The sequence below is a fragment of the Cryptomeria japonica genome, chromosome 6, assembly GCF_030272615.1.
Source record: "Cryptomeria japonica chromosome 6, Sugi_1.0, whole genome shotgun sequence".
Taxonomy (NCBI): Eukaryota; Viridiplantae; Streptophyta; class Pinopsida; order Cupressales; family Cupressaceae; genus Cryptomeria; species Cryptomeria japonica.
Window position 1 is genome coordinate 8,964,789 of NC_081410.1, and position 25,321 is coordinate 8,990,109.

The following is a 25,321-nucleotide window of genomic DNA, read 5'->3' on the forward strand; positions in this document are numbered from 1 at the left end:
GGGAGCCAGAGTATATGTTGCCTTCCAGCCACCAAATCTTTAGGTTGGGTTTCCTGTACATGTGTTTTTTCTTTAGTCCTCCATACTTGCTCTATTTTTTTCCTGGGGCGCTTAAAAGCCTTTCTTACAAACATTCTGCATTTGGCAATGTTGTGGAATTTGCTTCCGCACCGAGAACATACCTCAATTTCCTTCTCAATTTCAATATGCTGCTTCCAGTTCCCTACCAATATGCTTTGGAACTTAAAGTAATTCTTCTGATTTCGCATTTCTTATGCAATGGATAAAGACAAAGGTAGATGGTCCAATCCAACTTGAGGCACTATTTCAGTTTTTAAAGAGTAATCTGCATTAATCCACCACTCCCCTACCAAGAAATGATCCAGCCTTTCTAATAAATTTGCATAATTTAGTTTTCTGTTAGTCCAAGTGAATCTACCATTCTTTGGATAGATATCCACCAATTCGTAGTTTGCTATAAAATCCCGAAAATCTTCCATCACTTTGGTGGGATTCCGGAGGCCACCCATCTTCTCATCAATGTCTAAGATGGCATTGAATTTCCCAGTAGAAATGACCTTACCACCGTCCATTTGGCTTGTTTGATTATAAACCTCATTCCAGACTCTTAACTTTTCCTCCATTTTGCAGGGGCTGTAGATATTAAACAATGGATATGATATGTTGGACTGCTTGCAGGTAATAGTAGATGCCATCCAGTGATCACAGGAAGCAATGGGATGTACCTCCACTTTGGCAGCATTCCACATGATTCCCATGCCCCTAGCCAAACCCCTGGCATCCTAGAATATACCTTCCCACTTATAGCAATATTTGATGAATTCACACGCCTTATCCTTATTCAATTTAGTCTCCTGTAGTACATAAACGTCTGAGTCTAACTTGGCCATGGTTCTCTTGACCAGGCATTTTTTGTCAGGAGCCAAGAGGCCCCTAACATTCTATGAAGTCATCCTCATCTTACCCCAAGGGAGGCTTTGCCTCCCTTGTCTGGATTCAAGAATTTCATCATGTTAACAATGCCCTTTTCTTTTGCCCTCTACTCCCTAACTTTCAAGTATGATGTTCGCAGATTGGCTGATGTGTCTTGGGTCCACGATGTTCAAGTTATCATCATCACTTCCCTGCTCAACAGTGTCCAATTCTGATATCTGCAAATCTTCTTCCACCACGGGTTCATCAATTGGATACACCACTGCGTCACTATTCGGGATTTGTTTATCGTCCAATGAAGTATTTTTTTATGGGAGTATTCGAACAGGCATCCTACTTCTCCTTGCAATTACTGATTTTAGGGCCTTACAAAAGGAGGGTTTCCTGTACATGTGTTTTTTCTTTAGTCCTCCATACTTGCTCTATTTTTTTCTTGGGGCGCTTAAAAGCCTTTCTTACAAACATTCTGCATTGGCAGTGTTGTGGAATTTGCTTCCGCACTGAGAACATACCTCAATTTCCTTCTCAATTTCAAAATGTTGCTTCCAGTTCCCGTCCGCAGTGAGGAGCATAACTAAAGAAGGAATTGCTTTTATGGCTGCAATTTTGAGTCTGGCATATGTGTAAAGGTCTCCTTCCACTATTTCTTCATCAATTTCTAGTAGCGTGCCAAGGGATCTTCTGATCATTTCTAGGTAGGCCTCACTCCAATATTCAATTGGCAAGTTATATAAATGAATCCACATTGGTTTGTCATATGTCGCTATCGAAGTAGGGTCAAAATTTGGGGACCACGACTGAATGTACAGGGGATGGTCCTTTTGAAACCAATTTTGGAGTGTAATGATGTGGTCTCTGTCCTCTTCGCAGGGAAAAACCACCACAAAGAAACCCTTAGGAAGAAATTTAACCATTATGTGACTCCCCCAATCTTCCAATACCCATGCCTGAATTTCTTTTCTTGACAGTTTTGGCCCTAAAAATTTTACAATGATGCCATGTTGATCAAAAATCACCTTCTCATTCTCAATACATTCGGTTAGATCAATTTCTAAAACGCCATTTGCAGAGCCCATTCTTGCTTCCGTGCGACAATTCGTATCCCGATCGATGTTACCATCACTTTCCTCAGACCTGGTCTGTTTAATACCATAGTCATCCTAGTCGACCTCCAGGGTATGCCATTTGAGAGATTTTCTTGGGTTAACGACCTTCCCAACATTTCTCTGCTTGTCGCAGGTGTCCTCCTGTAAATCGTTCTGCTTGTCGTGGGCTTCCTCCTCCATTTTCAAAAAAAAACTATTCCTTTGTTTTTAATACAAAAAAATTTGAGGTAAATAATGGTTTGAACCAAGGATGTAAGCACTTTAGGCAAGAAGCCCCACTATTTCTCCAAGGTTCTCCCCTAGGTAAGGGTACTCCATTTTTAACACAGTAGAGACGAACCCGTGGGGGTTCGAACCTAGGTTGTAGGCCCTATAGGCAAGAAGCCCCACCATTTCACTAAAGGGTCATCCCCAAATTTTGAGGTAAATTATGGTTTGAACCAAGGATGTAAGCACTACAGGTAAGAAGCCCCACTATTTCTCCAAGGTTCTCCCCAAGGTAAGGGTACTCCATTTTTAACATGGTAGAGATGAACCCGTTGGGGTTTGAACCTAGGTTGTAGGCACTACATGCAAGAAGCCCCACCATTTCACCAAAGGGCCATCCCTGTAGATTTTAGTCTTTTAACTTATATTAAATTACAATTAAAGTGATTGTTGATATAAAAAGGAAATATAAAAAAGTTGCTTTTAAATCAAGACTTAAAAATATAATTTTTTAAATTAGAATTTTTTTAAAAATATTTTTTTCACTTAAAAAATAATTATAATAGGAAGTTGCATTTCAATTTAGATTTTAGTGTTTAACTTACTTTAAAATTATAATTAGTGATTGCTTATTTATTTTTAAATCAAAATTCTAACTATCATATTTTTAATTATTTAAAAATAGATAATATTATTTTATGAGTTCTTAAAATTAAAATTTATTTTAATTATATAATAATATTTACATTTTCAAAATATTGTAGTGATTTCTTTGTTTATTTATTATACTATTATTTACTCAAATACAACATAACTTAACCCAAAATGCAATTTAGTATACAAACCTATTAAATTTTAATTAGAAAATATTAAATAAGAAGCTCCCTTATCCTTCATTTTATGTATAGATTTTAGTTCTTAATTTATCATAATATTAAAATGGTTCAAATATTTTAAAATTAATAAAATAAAACTAAATGAACCTTAAACCAAATTATTGAGGCATTCTATTATAGTTATATTAAAATGAATATCAAACACTAATACTAAAACAAATTAAATGTCAACTATAAAACTAACTACTTTGTAAACCAAATTGAACCCTAACACTAAATCAAAACAAATTTTAAGTCTAACACTACATCCAAGTGAAAGCTAACTATAAACCAAAGTGAATCCAAATCATAAATTAAATCAAACTCTAACTCTAAAACTCAAACAAATATTAGAAACCTAACCTTAATTGTAAACAAAATTGCATCCTAACCCTAGAGGAAATTCAAACCCTAACTCAAAATAAAATTCAACCTAACCCTAATTGTAAACAAAATTGTACCCTAACCATTAGAATTAGAATATATAAAGAGTTACTCGTTCATGGGTTCCCTAGGGTTAATCCTTTAAATGTCCCTTTGGATGGGGAGAGGGTGAAATGGTTAAAACCAGAGAAGGGGTGGGTGAAAATAAATTTTGATGGGGCGTCAAAATGTAATCTTGGGATTTCAGGTGCGAGATGTGTGGCTTGTGATGATGAATGGAAGATCCTCTTTACAGGTGCAAGAAGGCTACTAGATGGCACTAATAATGAGGCGAAGGCTCAGGCAACATTACTAGTAGTTGAACTGGCAACAAATATGAAGGTGATGAAGGTACACTTGGAGGGTGACTCCCAAATTGTAGTCAAGGCCTTGATCAAAGGCAACACATCATGCTGGAAATTGAATAAATATGTACACAATATAAGTGAAAAATTGAAATCTCTCCAAAATAATTGCATCTCGCATGTGAAAAGAGAAGGAAATGTCATTGTGGATGGACTGTCAAATGATGTGTGTGAGCTCGCGCTAGGGGAAGTAAGGTGGCGTGATAGAAAAAAAGAAATAGTTAGATGGAGTTAAGACTACTTGCCAAGTTGGTATGTCAAAAAATTCAAATTCTATGTTAGACAATCGACTTTTCTCTATGAAATGTCGAGTTAATGAGCATTTATTGTGAAATGGTGGCAATGGTGGAGTGTTTTGCATTGAATACTTATTTTGAAATGCCCACACATTTAATGAGAAGAGTTGATAAGTTGGTGAAGCAAATTTTTTTGACAGATTACATCAGAATTCTCTGCAACTCTTCAGTGAGCACTGAAATGGAAGCCAATTTCACCCTGCAGTCTCCAAACTTATGCCAACTTTTTGAGGACCCGTCCCCCTAAAAAAACTTGAGAAGATGTTCCTGGAAAAAGATCCATTGTTTTTTAAGGCAATTCAACTAGTTTTGGACAAAGAGGTGGGGGTTATCGGCCACAGATGTAGATGCAGAGCAGATATTTACTTGCTTATCATGGTGTGGAGACTGGAGTTGGGATATACCTGTGAGGAGGTAAGAAAAGTGCTGAAGAAAATCATTCCAAAAGAGTACTTGTTAAATTTGGAGTCCCTACTAGAATGGGTTGTGCCAGGATGGGGTTCCAACCTTGCTAAAGGCATTCTCTGAGGAGAATGAGGAGCCGCAGGCAAGGCACTCATGAATTCAATTCCTTCGCTGCTGTGAGGAAGCCAGAATCTACTTTAAAGATGATGCAAAGCGAGGATGGGAAGGGCTGACAATTTTCATCCAAATTATGGACATTGAAGATGAAATTCGACAGGAGGGTGGGGAGAGAGTGGTGGAGGAGTTGAGATACTAGAGGCCGATTACACGAAAGTTATTAGCGGAATTGGCAAAATGGGAGGTAGTGGGTGGTGCGGCGGGTGGAAACGAGGGTGAGACAGAAAGACCGGTTGCATGAGGGTCAATGGTCGAGGATGCAGAAGGAAGAACTAGAGATTCACACACCTCGGTGGGAAGAAGAGGATCTCACTGAATCAGGGTACCTCTGGGCACATCTTTTTATTTATATGTTTTCTTTTCAGTTGATAAACTTAAAACTTTAATTTTTGTTAAGCGATAAACTTAACGGCCAATTTTTGGCAAGATATAATTTTGATTTTTGTTTCAGATGATGTGGGGGCAGGGTAGGGTCTGAGCAGTAAACATCTTGGAATACCATGGTATTAGACAATATGACTGGATGGTGGTTGGGGGTGGTTTGAGGGAGTGGTTTTTGTTTTTGGAAGTTTGATGCGTATGTACGTTTTAGTTTAAATAAATAAAATATAACTATTACCGATAAAAAAAAAAGAATAAATAAAGAGTTTAAATTAGAATTAGGGTTAGTGTTAAGGTTATGATAGATAAAACTACAGTTGTGGCCTCAATCATAACGTTATATCTTCAATCCTCTCACTAACTCCAACCCTCATTATTTTAAAGTCTTGCATGTGGTGGGTTAGGATTATAGTTTGAGTTAAATTAGAGTTAGGGTTTATGCTAGAGATAGGATTTAATTAGGGGTTTTGATTAAGGTTATGATTAGTGTTTAGTTAGTGTTAGGGTTCTAGGATAAATCTTGAGGTCAAGGTCAAGGTTGTAGTTGGGGTTGGGGTTTAATTAGGGTTAGGGTAATAGTTTATTAGGGCTAGGGTTAAGATTCTAGGAGAAAGCTTAGGGCTAGGGTTAAGATTCTAGGAGAAAGCTTAGGTCAGGGTCAAGTTTAGGCTCGGGGTTGATGTGATGGTTCATTTAGAGTTAAGGTTAAAGTTAGGGTTCAATTAGGGTTGTGGTTAGCAATACATTTTTTAAAATTGTTATAATCAATGCCTTACATTGTTAGGTTAGGGTTAGGGTTAATGCTAAAGTTATAAAATAAACTTTGGTATCAAGGCTACGATTAGCATTAAGGTTGCACTAGGGTGTCACATCCTTGTTAGCGACTCCTTGATGAACAGTGCAAGTGTGAAAAGTGATAAAATAAAAAATTGAAATGATGCGATGGTAGGAGGCACTTATTAGGCATGGGCACGATATGGTCTCAACTCATGGAGAGGAAAGGGAAGCATGGTGTGGACAGGGGCACCACAACTTTTGTCATCATTGCTAGTTTTTCGAGCAAGTTAGTGAGGGCTATCAGGGCATCATGTGCGTACCCTATTCTGAGGCTCCCATTTCACCACACCACTGGCAGGTAGGACGCTGATAAAAGGTTGTCGATCTCGGCTTTTACACCAGCCGATTGCATTTGCTTGAAAGTTTCTAAAGCATCCTTATCAAATCTACATCGTGTCATTGTATGAATGTCTTAAATCTGGAAATACCCTACTGCCTTCATTTGCCAAGCCGATTTCTCCGAATTTGCATATAACTCCCATGTCGTGGATGTGATTTGTCTCCTACACAAAAAGCATATGTTCATACCCTTTTCAAAAGTTCCCAATTTTACATAGGCGGGGAGGACACAGACAAAGGTTTTGGAGTCTGGTCTTACACAATTCGACTACTGCATTTGCTTGAAAGTTTCTAAAGCCTCATCAATAATTCTGTTTTACCACGTAGCCTGCAATCATTGTATTCTAGGAGATGACATCTCCATGAGGCGTTTTGTCAACTGTTCATGTGTTTTGTTAATGATTCTACGTTTTGGCGTACATTTCCAACTGCAGTATGTGATAAAAAAACTCCCTACCTTTATGCTTGATGGATGTCCATACCCTTTTGCAGGGCTCTCATGTCTGCACATGCGGAAGGATACCAGTTACAGGTTGTGGAGAATGTTGTTTGAAAGCCTCTTCAGCCAAGCCTTTTGGAATCTTGCAACGTTGCAAACTCTAAGACATGGCAATCTTTGAGGCAATATTATGAGATTGGAGGAGATTAATGTTTACGGTTTCAAAATGGAGACACAAGCAAGGAAAAGAGGCTAGACTCAAAGTGTTACAAGGCAAACTATAGGACCTCGGAGCATACGAAAGCTCTCTGTGGAAACTACAAATGGGTTCACAACAATTTGTATCATGATGACAGCAAGGCCCATGGGAATAGGTATGGTTTTATTTATTATTCCATTTAGGTTATTTACAAAATTATATTACAAACCCATTCTAGCATATTCAATCTTTTAAATAATGATAATAAACAAACAATGGCTAGTACAAAGATAATCCTATAGTTAGTACCGAGCATAATATACAATATTAGGAGCATTGACTAGATTGGTTGCAAAAATATTGTGAAGGTTACTTTGTTTAATGTTTGTATAACCACATTTTACTAAACTCATCGAAAATGCTAAATCTTGTACTTTAATGATTGTGGACACCACGGTAAAGTTTTAATATGATAGAATGGTTTATTAACCTCTAAAAGATAAGAACACAAATATAAGAATTATCATGTGAAGTAAAGGAAGTATACTATAACTAACTTGGATTTATTTTGTATTAACTATGCTATTATGTTTGAATTATGTGTAGAAATTTGATTTGGACAAATTGTGTTTATAAGTGCTCATTGTTGGTGGAGTGTTATTAAAGTTGAGTGACAATTCAGTACATAGTTAACTATAAGATGTTTGACAATTGTGACCATTGAATCTAAAGAAGTTTGGAGATCGAGATCCTACAAATGACAATTCTAAGACGTTGAACTAATTCATTATGTGTCATATATGTTCTTATCATTTTTCTTGCATGGCCATCATCCATTAAGACCACCTTTGGTTTCTCAAGGGTATTCATATGTTAGGGTTGGGAAACCTCAAGTTATATGTCTCTCACTCAAGTATGAAACAAAATTGTTGCCTAGCACTTATATAGATTATCTTAACTTAGGATTAGTGTTGAGTCTGTTGACTTTCCCTACGTATCATTAAACACTAATCATAGTTGAAAAATAGTAAATGAAATCCTAATAGGTAGTTGATAAGACAAATCTTTGGGAAATTCAAATTGGTTTATGAATAATTATGGGAGGACTTTAAGTCAAATCCTCAATAGCCTAATAGGAGAGTGTTATAGTAGGGGTTCATAAAATATGAACAAGTTGTGATTCCCCAACTATGGTTATGTGTTATTAATTAACAAGACCTATGCTTATGGGTACTTAACAATCTGTTCATTATTATAACTAAAACTATATTGTAGCCATATTAATGTTGCATGATGATGATGTCAGTAATTGCTTTTGCTAGTGGATAAATGCTTTGTATGGCTACGTGATAACTATAGACCTTCTATGTATAAGAATCCTAATATTCAAACTAACAAGAGACTGGGGGAAGAGAACTATAGTTATATTAAACTATGGAATGACTAAATGGAAGTAAACTAACATTTTCTTTAATGAGAATGAATTAAGAGGAAAAACATTGGTAATTTTGGTTATAGGACATTTTCAAATGCCTTATTGTTGGCAAATAATGTCACAATTAGTTGTACGACAAGTGTGAATATTATCATGTAAGAGAGAAAATAATAATATTAATGGTGGCATTGGTGTCAAGAAACCCTTACAAACATTTGATGGTCAAAAGTTAAGTCCAAGGAGTGCGAGGATGGTTAATATTGTTGTACAAGTTTATAACAAATAAACTATACTATTTAACTTGAGTTATGCCCACCAATTAATTAAGGACATTGGTTCTTATACATCAAGGTAATTCTTGTGTTGAATTATAGCTTCAATATCTATAATTGATAAGATGAACCATATGATGGTCAGGCTTATTAAGGGTAGTATTAATGGGTCAAGTTTCTTAGAAACTACAATATCCTTAAGGAAACAGTTATAACATTGGTTAATAAATTGTGAATTTAGTTATAGCTACCTAGCTAATGTTAAGTGTTGTTGATTGAGATGAAACATTAGCAGAATCTTGGTATGGGTACCGTATGTAAAGGTCCTTGAGAGACCTTAAGGAGAACTACCCGTGACTTTGACCCATTTGGAAGCGGGAATGTAGGTGGTCCTTGGGTGAAGGATGCTCTTGTGACCTCAAGTTTGTAGGGGTAGGGCCTAGCGGGGGAATAACTCCAAGTTCGGGGTTGTTCCTAACATGTCGACCTATCCTCTTTAGTAGGCTTCAAATGCGGTTGAATAGGCATTAGAGGATTATGAAGGAGTTAAGAAAGCCTTATAACTCATATTTAATATATATAGTGTTTTTCTAAATAATTAGCTGATAAAGTGTAAGGGTAGACCACCTTATGGTCTATTTGCTTATCTATTGAGTAGAGGCAATATTATGCTGGATCCAAGTGATCTTATGTAGTTTTATGATTTAATTATAGGACCTATAAGACTTGTGTATACTCTTAGATTAGTCAATTATATTTTATTTGTTCTGAATTAGGAACCTCTCTTCCAGCTATAGTGCTAAGCCATGTACAGGTGTTGACTTTTATGACTATGGATGGAGTAAGGGCCCTATGAGGGCATAGGTAGAGGTTGTATACCTCATTTCATAGGCTACTCTTCTCCATCTGAGGTGATCACCGATGGAAATCCTATGGCCTGTATAAGATAAGCTTATTTGCTCGAGATTGACAATAGTCAAGGAGCATACTATGTCGGTAGACTATCATTTGTACCCCCTAGTTAGGAGATGGTTATCGCTAGTTTCATGGAGGCAAGGGATACCCCCCTTAAATCTAGGGTTTTGGACATATTCCACCAGAAGCATGTGGGCCTTAGGACTAGCAACATGCCGACGATGGATGTCCTTATTGCTTAATCATCCAATGGACTGCAAGGAAGAGAATTTCTAATGAAGAATGGGTAGGTAATAATTGGCCAAACCTTGTATAATTTGGGCATATATTTATGTGGAAGTGGTATAATTGACTTGTTTTGATGAGGATAGACACCCAGTGTAGTATGGGATACATTGAACCTTGTTCTCACTTACTCGTTGGTGCAAAAGACTAGACAAAAGAATGTGACCCACAGTGTAATGTGTAGTACACCGACATTTCTTTTATCTGGGATGCATTATGGGAAAGCGGTAGCTAGTAGTTAAATATATGTCAGTTACTCATTGTGTAAATTATAGTCATTGTGTTTCTATGCGACTTAACTGCTTATAGCTATTGATCTGGCTTTTGGGTAGTAACGATGCACGATTGAAATCAGTTATGCGCACAAAGGTCAAAAAGTACACATTTCAAAGCGTCGCCTAATACCTAACTAAAGATATTCTAGTAACCGTCAACTAAAATCCGCTAGTAATTGTTGACAAATGTCCCAATAGTGGTTCACAAATGGACTAATTATGAACAAAAAATTACAAAAAGTGATCGTCTATTGATACAAAACAAATTTATTAATGGTGTTTTCACTATGACGGCTATTGGGAGTCAACATGACAATAAAATGATGGCTATTGGATCTATATTATCTATAAGTACTCTTATCCAATGAACTGCTACAAAAGACATCATTCACAAGAATTATCAACAGTTACTTTGTTCAATCACAATTGATTCTCAACTCGCTTGAGATATCCTGTCAAAATACAAGGTTTTATAATAAACGCACTGCAGATTCTTCTCCAACGGTACATAGTTGGCAGACTTTTTGGATTTTGAATGCAAATTTTTATCATAATTTCACCATACTCACCATATTACGCTGTTCGAGTTTTATGCAAAAGACTGCTTGCTTTTTATGTCGAAATTAAATATGGTTCTAATTTTTTTCAAACGGGCAAAATGCGCAGAGTTCCAACTAAAACATTTAAAATGCATTTATTTGAAGTTCATTATATTTGGTAACCACGATTGGCGCCATGGGAGATGCAAATTCGCCATAATTATATCAGAATATATATTTTAATAGACAACCGTACAACTTTGTTCGTTTGATTATTATTGAAGGAAGCAGACAACATAGAACTATTTTACTGTAAATTTGTGCAGCTGAGAAAATAATACAAGGTCATCCACTGTCTCATTGAATTGCACAGAGCTAGCACCATTCCATTTGTGGGGGAAAATAAAGAAATTTTGGGCTCTTAAGTCTTTGGAGAGTGGGGATTTCGGCTCTACGATGTCTTGCTGTAGATGTTCTAATGTAGTGGAACCAGTGAGGAAGCTCAAGCTGAAGAAAGATGGGTTTGTAAAAAGCAAAGGGAATGATGGAAAATATGATAACACAGTTAGGGCCAAAGGAACAGAGTCCCAATATCAAAGAAGAAAAACGTTAAAAGTTTTGGGAAGATAACTCGGTTTCCACTAGAGACACCAACTTGCAAGGTTTGCCAACTCTTACTAAACAGAAAAGGGCAGTAATGGCTGGAGAAGTCAATCCTGAAGCTTCTAAAGTTAGGCGCCCTTGTTCAACTAAGAATTCAAAATCCATTAAGGATAAGGCCTCTAAAAATCCATTTGTAAATTCTTCTCAGTTGAAAAGCAATGCTGCAGCAACAGTTTCTGCCAATATGAGGAAGAAGCCAATGAAGGTGATCAACAATAATTCTAATTCATCTGTTAGAGATGACAATAATCTTCTCAATTTTGAGATAAGTGACCAAGAAGTGTAGACTTCAATTTGCTGCCTGATGGACTTCTGCCGCACAAATTGACTATGACACCTGTTTCTACACCGAAGAAATCTGAAAGACCCATTTGTAGTTTTGATGGATCCAGGTTGAGTCCGATTGAAGAGGCTTCTCTAATCCTTAATACTCCTATTGCAGATTCATATTCTGGAAATTATTGTTCTTATCCGAGTGTACTGAGTGATTCAGCAAATGCAGATGACGAACATTTGGTAGATACACCAAAATTAGTTACTACTGGAGGAATCCTTAGCTTTGACGGGTCTAGATTTAGTCCCATCGAAGAGTCTTTCCTTATTCTTAATGACCCGATTGCAAATGAATGTTTTACCATTTTGTGAATGTTTATCCCAATGCCCAATGCTCCATTTTTTCTCCTTTCTCTAAAGAAATTGTTCTAATTATATCTTCTTTACTAATTAGTTGGGATGGCTATTGGAGGTGACCTTCCATACTAAGAAGGTGTTTAAAATCCACGGTTTATAAAACTTATCGGTATTCATCCAAATGTTAATTTTGAGTGGCGATCTAAAACATTTTTTTCTCCTTATTTCTTATAAGATTTGATATTATTTTTGTGTGATTTTTTATAAATAGTTACAAACAGTTCCTTGTATCATATGAAAATGTTAGAATGTAATCCCAACTACTGTAGAATTAAATGCTTCCGTATTCTCCTCTAGCTGTGATAAATTCCTTACATTTAATTTTAACCTCCACTCAGGACAGTTTTAAATATGTTTTGATTGCATATCTTTGAAAAATCCTTCTCTCTTGATGGCTGTTAAATCAGCATTTATTTATAACTAATGTTTTTTTTGGTTTTCCCAACTTTGGCCGGGCTCTTTCGTAGCTTATGCAAGAAGCTAAATGTATTGTTTTGTGTGGGTAAAAGAATAGAATGAGAAGCTGGGTCTGTGTTTTTATCTCTGATAAACATATTAAGAGCTCAAGCTCTGTTAAATCTGTATGTTTTTTGTGTGAATGAATGAACACCAACTCTGTTTATTTTGGGTGCTTTATTTCTGTATGAAATAGCAGATTACATTTGCTTTCCCCTATTTATCTCGACTCTGTTTTACTTTTATGTTCATCTCTGCCTCTAATCCAGCACGTGGTATCAGAGCCAAAGGTTGCTCAAAGAAAGTTTTAAGCAGAACTGAAGGTTATTAGTGCAAAGGGCTTCATTAACAAAGAGCTTCAACAAAGTTTGTTTTTTCGGAGTAAAGATATACACAGCCAACAATGGCAAGCGCAAGCACAAGCTTGACAAACCTACAGATTCCACAATTTAATGGCAAGAACTATGACACCTGGGCAATCACAATGAAGACATTGTTTTGTGCTCAAGATTTATTCGAGTTTGTTGAGAATGGCTACTCAGAACCAGTAGATGCAGCAGCATATAATGCATTGTCTCAAGCAGATAAAGAATTATTGAAGGAAAACAGAAAGAAGGATTCAAAAGCTCTCTTCTTCATCTTTCAAAGACTGCACGAGGGCATTTTTCCAAGGATTCAAGGTGCAACAAAATCAAAACAAGCATGGGATATTCTACAAACTGCCTACCAAGGAATGACAAAGGTGAAGACAGCTAAGCTCCAAATGTTGAGAAGGGATTTTGAAACAATATACATGATCCGTAGATTCAATCTTCACTCAAGTATTGGACTGGTAAATCAAATCAGATCACATGGTGAAACACTCGAAGATAGGAGAGTGGTTGAAAAGATCCAAAGGAGTTTGCCCACAAAATTTGAATCAATTGTTGTAAGCATAGAGGAGACAAAAGATCTCTCGCAGTTTTCAGTTGATGAGCTCCATGCATCTCTTATTTCACATGAACATAGGCTGAGCAGGTCAGCAAACACATCGTTGGAGCATGCATTCAAGTCACAAGTTACAATCAACCATGGTAGAGGCAGAGGTAGATCAAATTTCAGAGGTAGAGGAAGAAATTCTCATGGAGGTAGAAGATGCCGCCCATCAAGCTCAAGTGGAAGAGGTAGCAGCTAATATTCAAGTCAAAATCCATCTCAAAATCAGCCTCAAAGCCAAAGGTTTGACAAATCTCAAGTCCAATGTCACTATTGCAAAAAATATGGGCATTATTTGAATGGATGTAGAAAGAAACAATATGATTCTAGACAACAAAATGCCAATTTCACAAAAGAAAATCAAAACCAAAAACTAGAACAAAGCACTATGTTTCTGGCATGCAATGTTTTGCACAAGCAAATGAAAAACATGTATGGTTTTTAGACTCAGGTTGCAACAATCATATGACTGGGAATTTAGAAATGTTTTCTAGTTTGGATGAGAGTGTAAAATCTGATGTAGCATTGGGCAATGACAATAAAGTAGAAGTCAAAGGAAAAGGGAACATCAACATTCCAACTAAGAAGGGGGAGAAGAAACATATAACTGATTTTTATTTTGTTCTTGGTTTAAAGCATAATCTAATGAGTATTGGGCAGCTTGTCCAAAAGGGTTATAGAATATTTTTCAAAAACAAAGAGCGCACAATTTTAGAGCAATATCCAAGCAATTAGATTATAGCAAAAGTCCAAATAAGTAGCAATAGGATGTTTCCCTTAAGGATAAAACCAGATTTGAAAGTTGAATTTTCTCAAGGACCCCCCTCAACAAACTCACAAGAGGATGAAGAGAAAACTACATCATACACTGAAGTGATCTTTCAAGCAGAAATTAAAGATGAAAATTGTCTTTGGCATCTAAGATTTGGGCATTTAAATTTTGCAGCTCTAAATCTACTTCATAAGGAAAACATGGTCAAGGGATTGCCTCTAATAGAGAAACCATAAAGAGTATGTGAAAGATGCATCTTACGAAAGCAACATAGAGAATCATTTCCTGCAGGTATGTCAATGAGAGCTAAAGCACCTTTGGAGATCACCCATTCAGATTTGTGTGGGCCAATGCAAACACCTTCAATAGGTGGTAGATTCTATTTTTGACATTTATTGATGATTACTCAAGGAAAACATGGGTTTACATTCTAAAGCATAAGAGTGAGGTGTTTGAATATTTTTGTCAATTCAAAGCTCTTGTTGAAAAACAAAGTGGTCATTACATCAAAGCACTGAGAACGGACAGAGGTGGTGAATACATCTCAAATGACCTTATAAGATTTTGCAAGGAACATGGAATTAACAAGCAATTCACAACTAGATACACACCTCAACAAAATGGGGTAGTTGAAAGGAAAAATAGGACAATCATGGAAATGGCTAGAAGCATGTTGAAAACCAAACATTTTCCAAATGAATACTGGGCTGGAGCTATATCATATGCAACCTATATAATGAATAGATGTCCAACAAGAAGTGCCAAGAATGTGATTCTAGAAGAAGCTTGGAGTGGAAGAAAACACAGTGTTGCTCACATGAGAGTGTTTGGATGCGTTGCATACACACATGTACCATATGAATTGAGAATAAAATTAGACAGCAAAGGAGAAAAATGCACATTTGTGGGATATAGTGATGAATCTAAGGCATACAAGCTATACAATCCAATGAGTAAGAAGGTTATAATCAGTAGAGATGTTCAATTTGTAGAAGATGAAGCATGGGATGGAACTTTGAACAAAACAATCAATATAGTAGCCAATTTACTACAAGAAGAAAATGAAGATGTTATATCAGCAGGTACCCTTCCAAATGTGACTACTCCTACACCCATTCAAGTTCAACAAAGTAGTCAAGTGACACAATCATCAAGTGTAAGGGCAGCCTCACGTATACAAGCAAACACTCAAACAAGTCCCGACAATGAATACCATCTACAACAGGGATTTTTAGTGCAGGGCCAACAAGTCCACATTCCATGGGTTCTACATCAAGTGACTTGTCAAATCCTACATTGGCAACCTTAAGAAGACAAAAAATCAAAATTTTATGAGAGATTTATGAGCAAAATAAAGGTGGAAACAATGTAGGTCAAACTTCTCCTTTTGCTTTATATTCACTTGTAGATGATCCAATTCATTTTGAAGAAGCAATTAAAGAAGAAAAATGGGTGTATGCAATGGATGAAGAAATAGATGCTATTGAAAAGAATCAAACATGGGAGTTGGTGAATCTTCCACAAGGAAAAGAGGTGATTGGAGTGAAGTAGGTTTACAAAACCAAATTGAATGCAAATGGTGATGTGCAAAAGTATAAAGCAAGACTTGTAGCCAAAGGTTATTCACAACAACTCGGGATAGAATACAATGAGATATTTGCACCGGTTGCTCATTTAGACACTGTGAGAACAATATTGGCCATAGCAACTCAAAACAAGTGGGAAGTATATCGAATGGATGTGAAATCAGCTTTCTTAAATGGCATTTTAGAAGACGTCTATGTGGAGCAGCCACTTAGGTATGAGATTTTAGGCCATGAAAACAAGGTTTACAAGCTCAAAAAAGCACTCTATGGACTTAAACAAGCTCCAAGGGCATGGTATAGTAGAATTGATTCTTACCTTTTACAAAATGGCTTCAAGAGATGCAATAGTGAGCCTACATTGTATACCAAAATGAATGAGCAAGGTGAGATTATAATTGTTTGTTTATATGTTGATGACTTAGTATTCATGGGTGATCTATCAATTGACATGTTCAATTCAAATATGAAGAAAGAATTTGAGATTACTGATTTGGGTTTAATGAAGTACTTTCTTGGCATTGAGGTGAATCAAAATCAAAATGATATATTCATCTCTCAAAAAAATATGCAAATGATATTTTAAAAAAGTTTAATATAATGAATTACAAAACAACCCCAACACCTATTGTCATAGGTTTGAAATTGAGCAAAGATGACAAAGGAGTAGATGTAAATCCAACTTTGTACAAAACCTTGTTGGCAACCTTATGTACTTAATAGCCACAGGGCCAGACATAATGTTGGTGTAGTTTGATTTCAAGGTTCATGGAGTCTCCAAAAGACTCACATTGGAAAGATGGGAAAAGAATTTTAAGATATGTGAGTGGAATAAAGAATTATGGGATCCAATATTCAAGCTCAAATGAGTTCAAACTCATAGGGTACACAGATAGTGATTGTGTTGGAAGCATTGATGATAGAAAGAGCACTTCCGGTTATGTCTTTCACTTTGGAATAGGTGTAGTTTCATGGGCCTCAAAGAAACAACCAATTGTCACTCTTTCATCTGCTGAAGCAGAGTATGTAGCAGCCACAAGTGCATCATGTCAAGCAGTTTGGATGAGAAGAGTTTTGAAAGATCTCAAACAAGAACAAGAAGAGGCAACAAAGATATATTGTGACAACAACTCAGCTATAGCATTGTCAAAGAATCTAGTATTTCACAAGAGAAGCAAACATATTGACACAAGATATCATTTCATTAGATAACTAATCAACAATGGAGAAATCCTTTTGGAATTTTGTAGGTCTCAAGATCAATGTGCAGATATCTTCACCAAGACATTGGGGAAAGAAATTTTTGTCTATCAAAGAGATCGATTGGGCATCATAGATGGCAGCGGTTGTGATTAAGGGGGAGTGTTAGAATATAATCCCAACTACTGTTGAATTAAATGCTTTCGTATTCTCCTCCAACTATGATAAATTCCTTACATTTGCTCATGCGTGCCAACTTAGATTGATTTCATTTTAACCTCCACCCAAGATAGTTTTAAATATGTTTTGATTGCATATCTTTGAAAAATTTGTCTCTCTCGATGGCTGTTAAATCAACATTTATTTATAATTAATGTTTTTTTTTGGGTTTCCCACCTTTGTCTGGGCTCTTTCGTAGCTTATGCAAGAAGCTAAATGTATTGTCTTGTGTGGGCAAGAGAATAGAATGAGAAGCTGTATAGAATATAGAAGACTACGAATAGAAAACAGGGGTCTGTGTTTTTATTTCTGATAAACATATTAAAAGCTCAAGCTCTATTGTATTTTTTTTGTGTGAATGAATGAGCAGCAACTATGTTTAATTTGGGTTCTTTATCTCTATATGAAATAGCAGATTACGTTTGCTTTCCCCTATTTATCTCATCTTTGTTTTACTTTTATGTTCATCTTTGCCTCTAATCCAACAGAAAATGTTCGTAAGACCTGATATACCCTCATTTGATATAAGAGTTTATGAAAATTTGCTCATCAATAAGGAAGGAAAAGTTATGGATTTCTTTCAATTATCTTTCAAGTCGTTTAGTGTCTCACAAGAGCTAAATATTTAACAGCCCGAATTGCAAGAAAAAGTTAAAAGTTTAGATTGTGCACTCACGAGATGTGTATTAGCAGAGGGTCATGTCCATTATGTAACAGATGCATTGTTCAGGTTTTTATGATATATATACTAATTTTATCAAATGAAAAAAAATTCAAAAAACAAAATTTGAAGTTTTTGATTAAGGAAAAAACAAGTTTTACAAGGACCCGAAACCACAGAGTTTACAAGAAAGATGAAATATTCAAATAAAGATCACTAAGACAGGAAAGCTACAGAACAGACACAAAAGGACAGCAACAACAAGCCAAAAGTCAGCAAAAGTCCAACACCAAACAAATAAAACTAAGGACTTTAAGGTATTAGCAATCTCCACTTCAAGGTTGTTCATCTCCTGAGCCACCTTCTTCAACTCGTGGATCTCCTGAGGCACAGAATTTGCTTTTCTTTTCAAGTTGGCTTAATTCCTCTTCGAGGGGCCAGAATCCTCTTTCTAGTTTTTGTCTTTGTCAGCTTCCAAGTCCACAAACGGGGTCTCCTGCTAAGTATTTTCCAACTTATCCACCAAGGTATTCATTGTAGTAGCAGAATTCTTCACAATTATGTGGCTTTGCTTCATGATGGAATTCATTGTTACCCAGATTTTGCCAATTTCCTCTTTCAGATGTTTTATCTTTTTCTCGTTTTCCTTCTTCATCTTATCCATGAGCTCAACCGTTCTTTGAAGGCACTTGGCCATCAACATCTTTTCTTCTTCGGTCCATAAAACCCCAGTAGCCTTTTGAGGCACCCCATTAGCTTCCATTTCATCCATCCTACTAGCAACATCCTTGTTCTTTATGCTGAGGTCCTTAATTTCATGAAAAACCCACTTAATAATCTTGAAGTAGTTAACCACCTCGTTTCTTGCTATTGCCAGAATATCGTCAGGAAATTCCCTATCAGGCTTGAAGTAGCAGTCTTTAGGTCTGAGATCTCCATAGAATATGGGCCTATTTTCTCTTTCGGTGAGAGGGTAAGACGTATGGGAGCCATCAATGGAATTTGGGGCAGTGGAAGAATCCTCCCGGGAATCCTTAGAATAGGAAACCAACTTTTTCTTGGGGAAGGCTTTCTCCTTGTTTTTAGCTTTTTAAGAAGTGCCAATGAGGGTTTTCATAGAGGAGACTTTTTTATTTGAGGGCTTGCTCTGTAAGGTTTTCTTCGACCCAGTCTTAGGGGGGGGAGTCTCTTTCTCTTCCCAATCAATGTCCCATTCGCCCTCGTTCTTAGACATGTTAACATCAGTATTATAACCTTCCGAGGCCAAATGCAAAATGGGGTTAGATGGGGCCAGCATATTAACAAAATTCTCATGGATTAACTGAATAAGGCCAACATGTAGGATAGGATATTTCCTAGGGCTTGTTTGGCATTTCTTAATGCTATGTTTTAGAGACAAAAACATGCAGTAAGGAAATGAAATCCTTACCTTGTGTTGAAAAGTATTAAGGAGGGCAAAGTGGTAGCCGTAGACTCTGGTAAATCTGCCATCCACCATGATGTATTCCATGATAACTCTGAGCACCTCCCTCCAAAGCGTCTTAACCTTCCCAACATCAAAATAACTGTTAGAGATTTTGACCAGTACCTCCCTTTTCTCATCAGTTTTGGGAAATTTGATGACCGCTTCATCCGAGAACTTTCTGTCTCAAAAGAACTTCATCCACTCTGTGGAGAGCCTAGTAATTTCCCCAATGAGATTCTCATCAATCTTTACCTTCCTCCTAGAGAGAAAAATCCCATCATCCTTCCAGTTTATGGTGAAATACTATAATTTTAGGGTTAGCACCATGGAGCTTCTCGAAAAAAGGACTCAGCATCCCCCTCTTGATATGCCTCTAGACATTCGTATTTTTCTTGTGCTTCTCACAGTTGTTCGGATCAACCCTCTTCCTTCTTATCCTATTTTCTCACAGACAATTCTTTTGTTGATCACAGAGAAAATAACCTGAACAAAGGGCCAATAGGGAAACCAAAGATCCCACAAAATGTGCCAGCCCTCACCACTCGTAGAAATAATTAAGGCACTGCCATCATATCGAATGATAGCGAGAACTTTCCCATGAATGATATCATAATCAATTAAGGCTCTGACGTCAGCTCCCAAATCATTATAAGCCTGCTGCATCCGTCGACCCATATGCTTAACCCCTTCATTGGAGAAGTAGTCGACCACCTTATTAGATTCCCTAAAGGAATGGGAAATTCAGACCTTATCAAAGTTGGATAAGATAGATTTAGCTTCTTCTATCCAACATTTTAAAGTCCATTAAGGGGGGATTTTCCAAGAAGGCACTAAATAATGTTTTTTGAATCACCTTCAATCTAGATACTTTTGAAGTTCATTTTATTTGCAAGATCGATTGCCTGAAAAGTTCCTATGGCTTCGCCTATGTGATTGGATTGTGAGCCCAAGGAGAGTGCCATAGCCGAAACAAAATTGCCATTACGATCTCTTAAGTTGCAAGAACAATACCATGATGTTGATGATGAATATTATCTAAAATATTCAATCTAAATTTGTACATGATTATGTCTAAGACAATTTGATGTGCTCCTTTTTGTTAAATGTGAAACCCAATAGCCATGTTTTCCCTCCAATAAACTTTTGACTCTTCACATTCTGGATTATGTTATTATGATTATCTATAAAGAGCCTGCTATTGCCTTTCTTGTGAATGGTTGTAGCCTTTATGGTGAAATACGATAAATTCATGTGGTGTCTTTTTTTTGTTTATTTTTTGAATCTCTTTTTCTATTCTTTATTCTCGTTAATCAACTCTTGATTGTTTAACAATTGGTATTAGAATGTTAACTGTGTTTAGTAGAGAGATTTGAGTTTGAGTAGGAGAAATGCCAAATCAATAAGGAAAGGTCAAAAGGTTCAATGACCACAATTATCCATTGTCAAAAATGCAGATGGAGGATTATTTATTCCAAAAAGATTTGTGGCGACCATTACATGGTAAAGCAAAGAATCTAGCAACTATGTTGGATAAAGATTTGGATATTATGGACAGAAAAGTATTGGGAGTGACTTAGTTGTGGTTATCTCCATCTGTAGCACTTAACATATCTAAAGAAATGACAACCATTGATTTGATGAGTATTTTGGATAAGTTGTATGAGAAGCCATCAATGTCAAATAAGGTATTTCTGATAAAGCAGTTGTTTGACATGAAAATGATTGAAGGTAGTTGTGTAGTAGAACATTTAAATAATTTTTATATAGTTATCAATTAGTTAGCTTTTGTAAAAATAAGTTTTGATGAAGAAGTTCAGGCTCTATTAATTTTGTCTTATTTGCCAAAAAGATGGGAAAGCTTGGTTATGGTAGTTAGTAACTCTATTTTTGGTTCAACCACATTGAACTTTGATGATGTTGTTGGTGTAATTCTAAATGATGAAATACAAAGGGAGAGCTTGAGTGAGACTCTAACATTAGGTAACATTTGCTTTGATTATAGATAACAAAGGAAGATCAAAAGAAAGAGGGAAGAGTCTGAGAGATCATGAGAAATCATGAGGAAGGTCAAAATCCAAAGATAGAGATGGTGGTTGTTGGTATTGTGGCAAGCAAGGCCACATCAAAAGGAATTGTTGGTCTTATAATAAAATTATAAATCAACCAAAAGAAGAGGATGCCAATGTAACATACAAAGAACATGCAAGTGTTCTTATCTTAACTGAAGAAGAAAGTGCAACTTATGTTTGTGTACTTCATTTGGGAGCATTGTTTCATGTCACTCCATCCAAGGAATTTTTCTTAAATCTACAAAGTGGTAGCTTCAGTATAGTTTTTATTGGTAACAATAGATCTTGAGATATTGTCGGAAAAGGGGATATTCATTAAAATAAAAAAATTGGAAGTAGTTGGTGTTGCAGTATGTTAGATATGTTCCCCATCTGAAATAAAATTTAATTTGTGCTTGTCAATTGGGTTGTCAAGGATGTGAAATCATTTTTGAATGCAATAGGTGGAAAGTAATGAAAGGGGCCTTGGTAATTGCTCAGGGCTGCAAATTAGGAACCTTGTCTGTAGTAGAGGGTCATGTTGAAGTGAGAGTTGTCCATCTCATGTTGGTTCTTCCATTGCCTACACAATCTCAATTAATGTGTGAGATTTTGGCTACTCGAAAAAGGTTCTTATATCAATTAGATAATGTTATTGATTTAGTTATTGAGGAATTTATTAATGTTTTGGAATTTGAAGATGACATGGACCAGATGCCATAAATGAAAGGTGTTGTGCATGCCAAGATTGAAGGAGATGCGGATTGATCCTCAATATCTATTTTAGAAGATGAGGAAAGATTTGAAAGTGATCTAGAAAATGATTTGGAAGAGAATGTTGTTGTTGATGCCTTGAAAATGATAGATGGTTATTTGATTTTGAGTGATAAGTATGATGTAGAGAATAGGGCATATGTGTATGAGGTTGCCTCACCAAGTTCGGTCACTATTCAGCAAACTGGGAGTGTGAATGTGAATGTTGTGATATAGATGTGACTTATTTTAACATTGATGGATGCAATATATAAAAGTATGAGATCTGTGATGCAATAAAATTGCCCCTAATACACCATAATATTTACAAGAAAAGGTACCTTAGAGAGGGACCAAGGATGGTTCACAATGTCTTCCATCTAGCAAAATAAAACGCACTTGCTATAATTGATGAGGTAGATGTGATTGCAACAACAAGGTTTGATGCATAGACTGAGGCTTATAGGGAAGTACATATAATTTTGATGGAACTCTTAAGTTTAAAGAATGCTAGGTAGTTAGGTGAGTTGAAAGAGTGGTTGGAATGGGTACTTTATTATGCATTGTTGAGGATAGTAAAGAGTAATAAGCATGGATTAGATGAATTATAGCTTATTTATGAGAATCCTATTTTATTGAGCCTTATATGAAGCTCCCAAGAGGATGTTCAAGAAAGAGTTAACATATCACTTGCTATGTTTACAATAATGCAAGGTGGTGGGAAGCCTAAAGTCATAAAGGTCTTTTTAAGACAAACCCATAATGGAAGCAGTTGTTTAGCTTCTCCAAGGAGCTCATACAAAGCTCCTTTATGAATGCCACTATGAAAGACAAGGATATTGTGAAGGATAATTTTTCATGGCAAGTTGTCTTTATTTTGTTTGAAGTGCCCTCAAACAACCCTTGATGTCATACTAGCATAGGCTAGAAGACCAAAAAGGGGAGAAGTTCAAGGGCAAGTTAATGCTCACTGTTTGAATGGGAACTCAACTAGACAAGGAATTTTCAGAGGCCTGAGACTTAGACACTATAACAATCCATTTTGAGGGGGTGACAAGCATCTGATCCAATGTTTGTCAAGGATCTGGAATGAGGATATCAATAAAGCATCTTGGTCTTGTCATGATACAATAAATTCAACATGTATGCAGTGATTGCAGAGGATTAGATGAGACTCTCAATGATAAAGGAAAGTGTGGGCAATGTACAGAGAACAAATTTGTAAAGTTGTTTGACAGAATAGAGAGTCGAGGGGTTTGGTCTCATAGATGCATGATTGTTGAGGTTTCTAACATTTTCATAAGCTTATGTGTGTTATATCCCTCATTCTCATGAAAAAAATTATTTTGTTTTGTTGTATAATAATGATGTGGTGTTTATACTTGAAATTGTGTGAATGCATCAAACGGGTGAGTTACATTGAAAGAATGAATTTTGATTTGATTAGATATGTAAATTGATATTTTGATATGATTGAATACTAGATATTATCAAATTTATGGCTTACTACTTTTTTGTATCTAAATGGATGCAGGAAAACTCATACTCAAACTTATACTCAATATTATTATCTTTGAGTTGTCAAAACCTTGTGGTGACTAGTATGTCTTGTTAATGTTGTCACCATCTTGCCAATAACTTCTTACATAAATTTATGTTTCTAACATAAAACTATGACTTATCTTAAAACAAGATCTTGGTTCATTTTATTCTAAATCATGCTTATAATTATTTATTTATAATATGTATATACACATCTATATGTATGAATGATACATATGGTACATACATATATACATGTGTTTACATGATGATAATAAATAGATGAATATACATATTTACATGATAAAATTCATATATATATATATATATATATATATATATGTACATATAAGATTTTAATCAACAATTCATCCATAATAAATTAATAATAATATCTTTGTGAATTTAATATGACTAATATGATAAAACCAATATCGGTTCATTAGGAGTAAATACTTTTTTTTTTGCAAAGAGGTGAACCCCATATATTGATATTTAGAATAATAAAGTTTACAAATAGTTACATAGAGAACATAAGGTTAAGCCAAAAGAGAGCTCAAAACCAATGAAAGAGAAAAGAAACCACAACATAACAGCTACCAAATCCATAGCATATTGTTACTATAGATTACAATGAGATATTCGCATCCCTCGGTTAGGGGAAGAATACTAATCCGATCAAAAACAATATATGTGAATGTGAACCTACCAATTGAAACCTTCCATGGCAGTGACCTTTGCAGATCCATTCAAGTTCTTGGGTATGTTTAGCTCCAACAATGTAGGAACTATCGTCTTCAACACCTTGTTCACAACTGCCTCATTATGAATTGGAAGTATGAGAATCATATGCAATGGGGATTCTAATTATCAATCCATGGATATTTTCTTGAATTGAAATGAAATAAAATTCAAATTGTTACTGCTACATTTTTCTCAACCGTTTCTTGATCTCTTGAAATCAAATGAAATTTGGAGTCCAACCATATAAGGATGGAGCTTTCTCATTCTTGGGAAAAATAATAAATTGTTGAGAAAAGATAGAAGAAAACATTGGCACATAAATGGAATGCATAAGTTGTGAAAGAAAACTACCATGAGCTATGGAAAGGGGTCTTGATAGCTCTAAGTTGTAGTTTAAGCAACTCAATGACTCCAATCCTCACACTCAGTCATGTGAAGTCTTACTTATTTTTTAACTATTTGCGAGTTTCAATGAGTGTGAACTTGTATAGCTCTATAAATAGCATGGCTAATTCATATTTCCATGTTTCCTTAATAAGCATTTTCTCATGAGATAATGTGAGTCATTTTTTGTCAAAATTTGTAATAAATAGTAGAAGCTAGTAAATGCATGATACTTATTTCAATGTCATCTTTTTCTAATAATGAAAAGATATCAATAGTAGCAAGAATATCAAATCTATTTGTGTTACCCCTATATTTTTGCTCGTGCCTAAAGCATCATAATCAGCTAAAAACCAACTATTGCTAATGATTTAATGTTGAAAGTGTTGGTCACCTTTGTTCAAACTTTCAAGCACCCTCTTGGACATCCCCTACTTACTAG

At 35.8% G+C, this 25,321-nt stretch overlaps 1 protein-coding gene across 1 annotated transcript in view; it reads left to right on the forward strand.

Annotated features, from left to right (window-relative positions):
- Window positions 1–6,321: 6,321 nt before the first annotated feature.
- The window catches only part of LOC131856157 (uncharacterized), a 29,038-nt gene continuing 10,038 nt past the window's right edge, over window positions 6,322–25,321 (forward strand). Inside the window, exon 1 of the mRNA XM_059207580.1 lies at window positions 6,322–7,178. The gene's annotated coding sequence lies outside the window, so the exon portion shown is untranslated. The remainder of the gene's footprint in view (window positions 7,179–25,321) is intronic.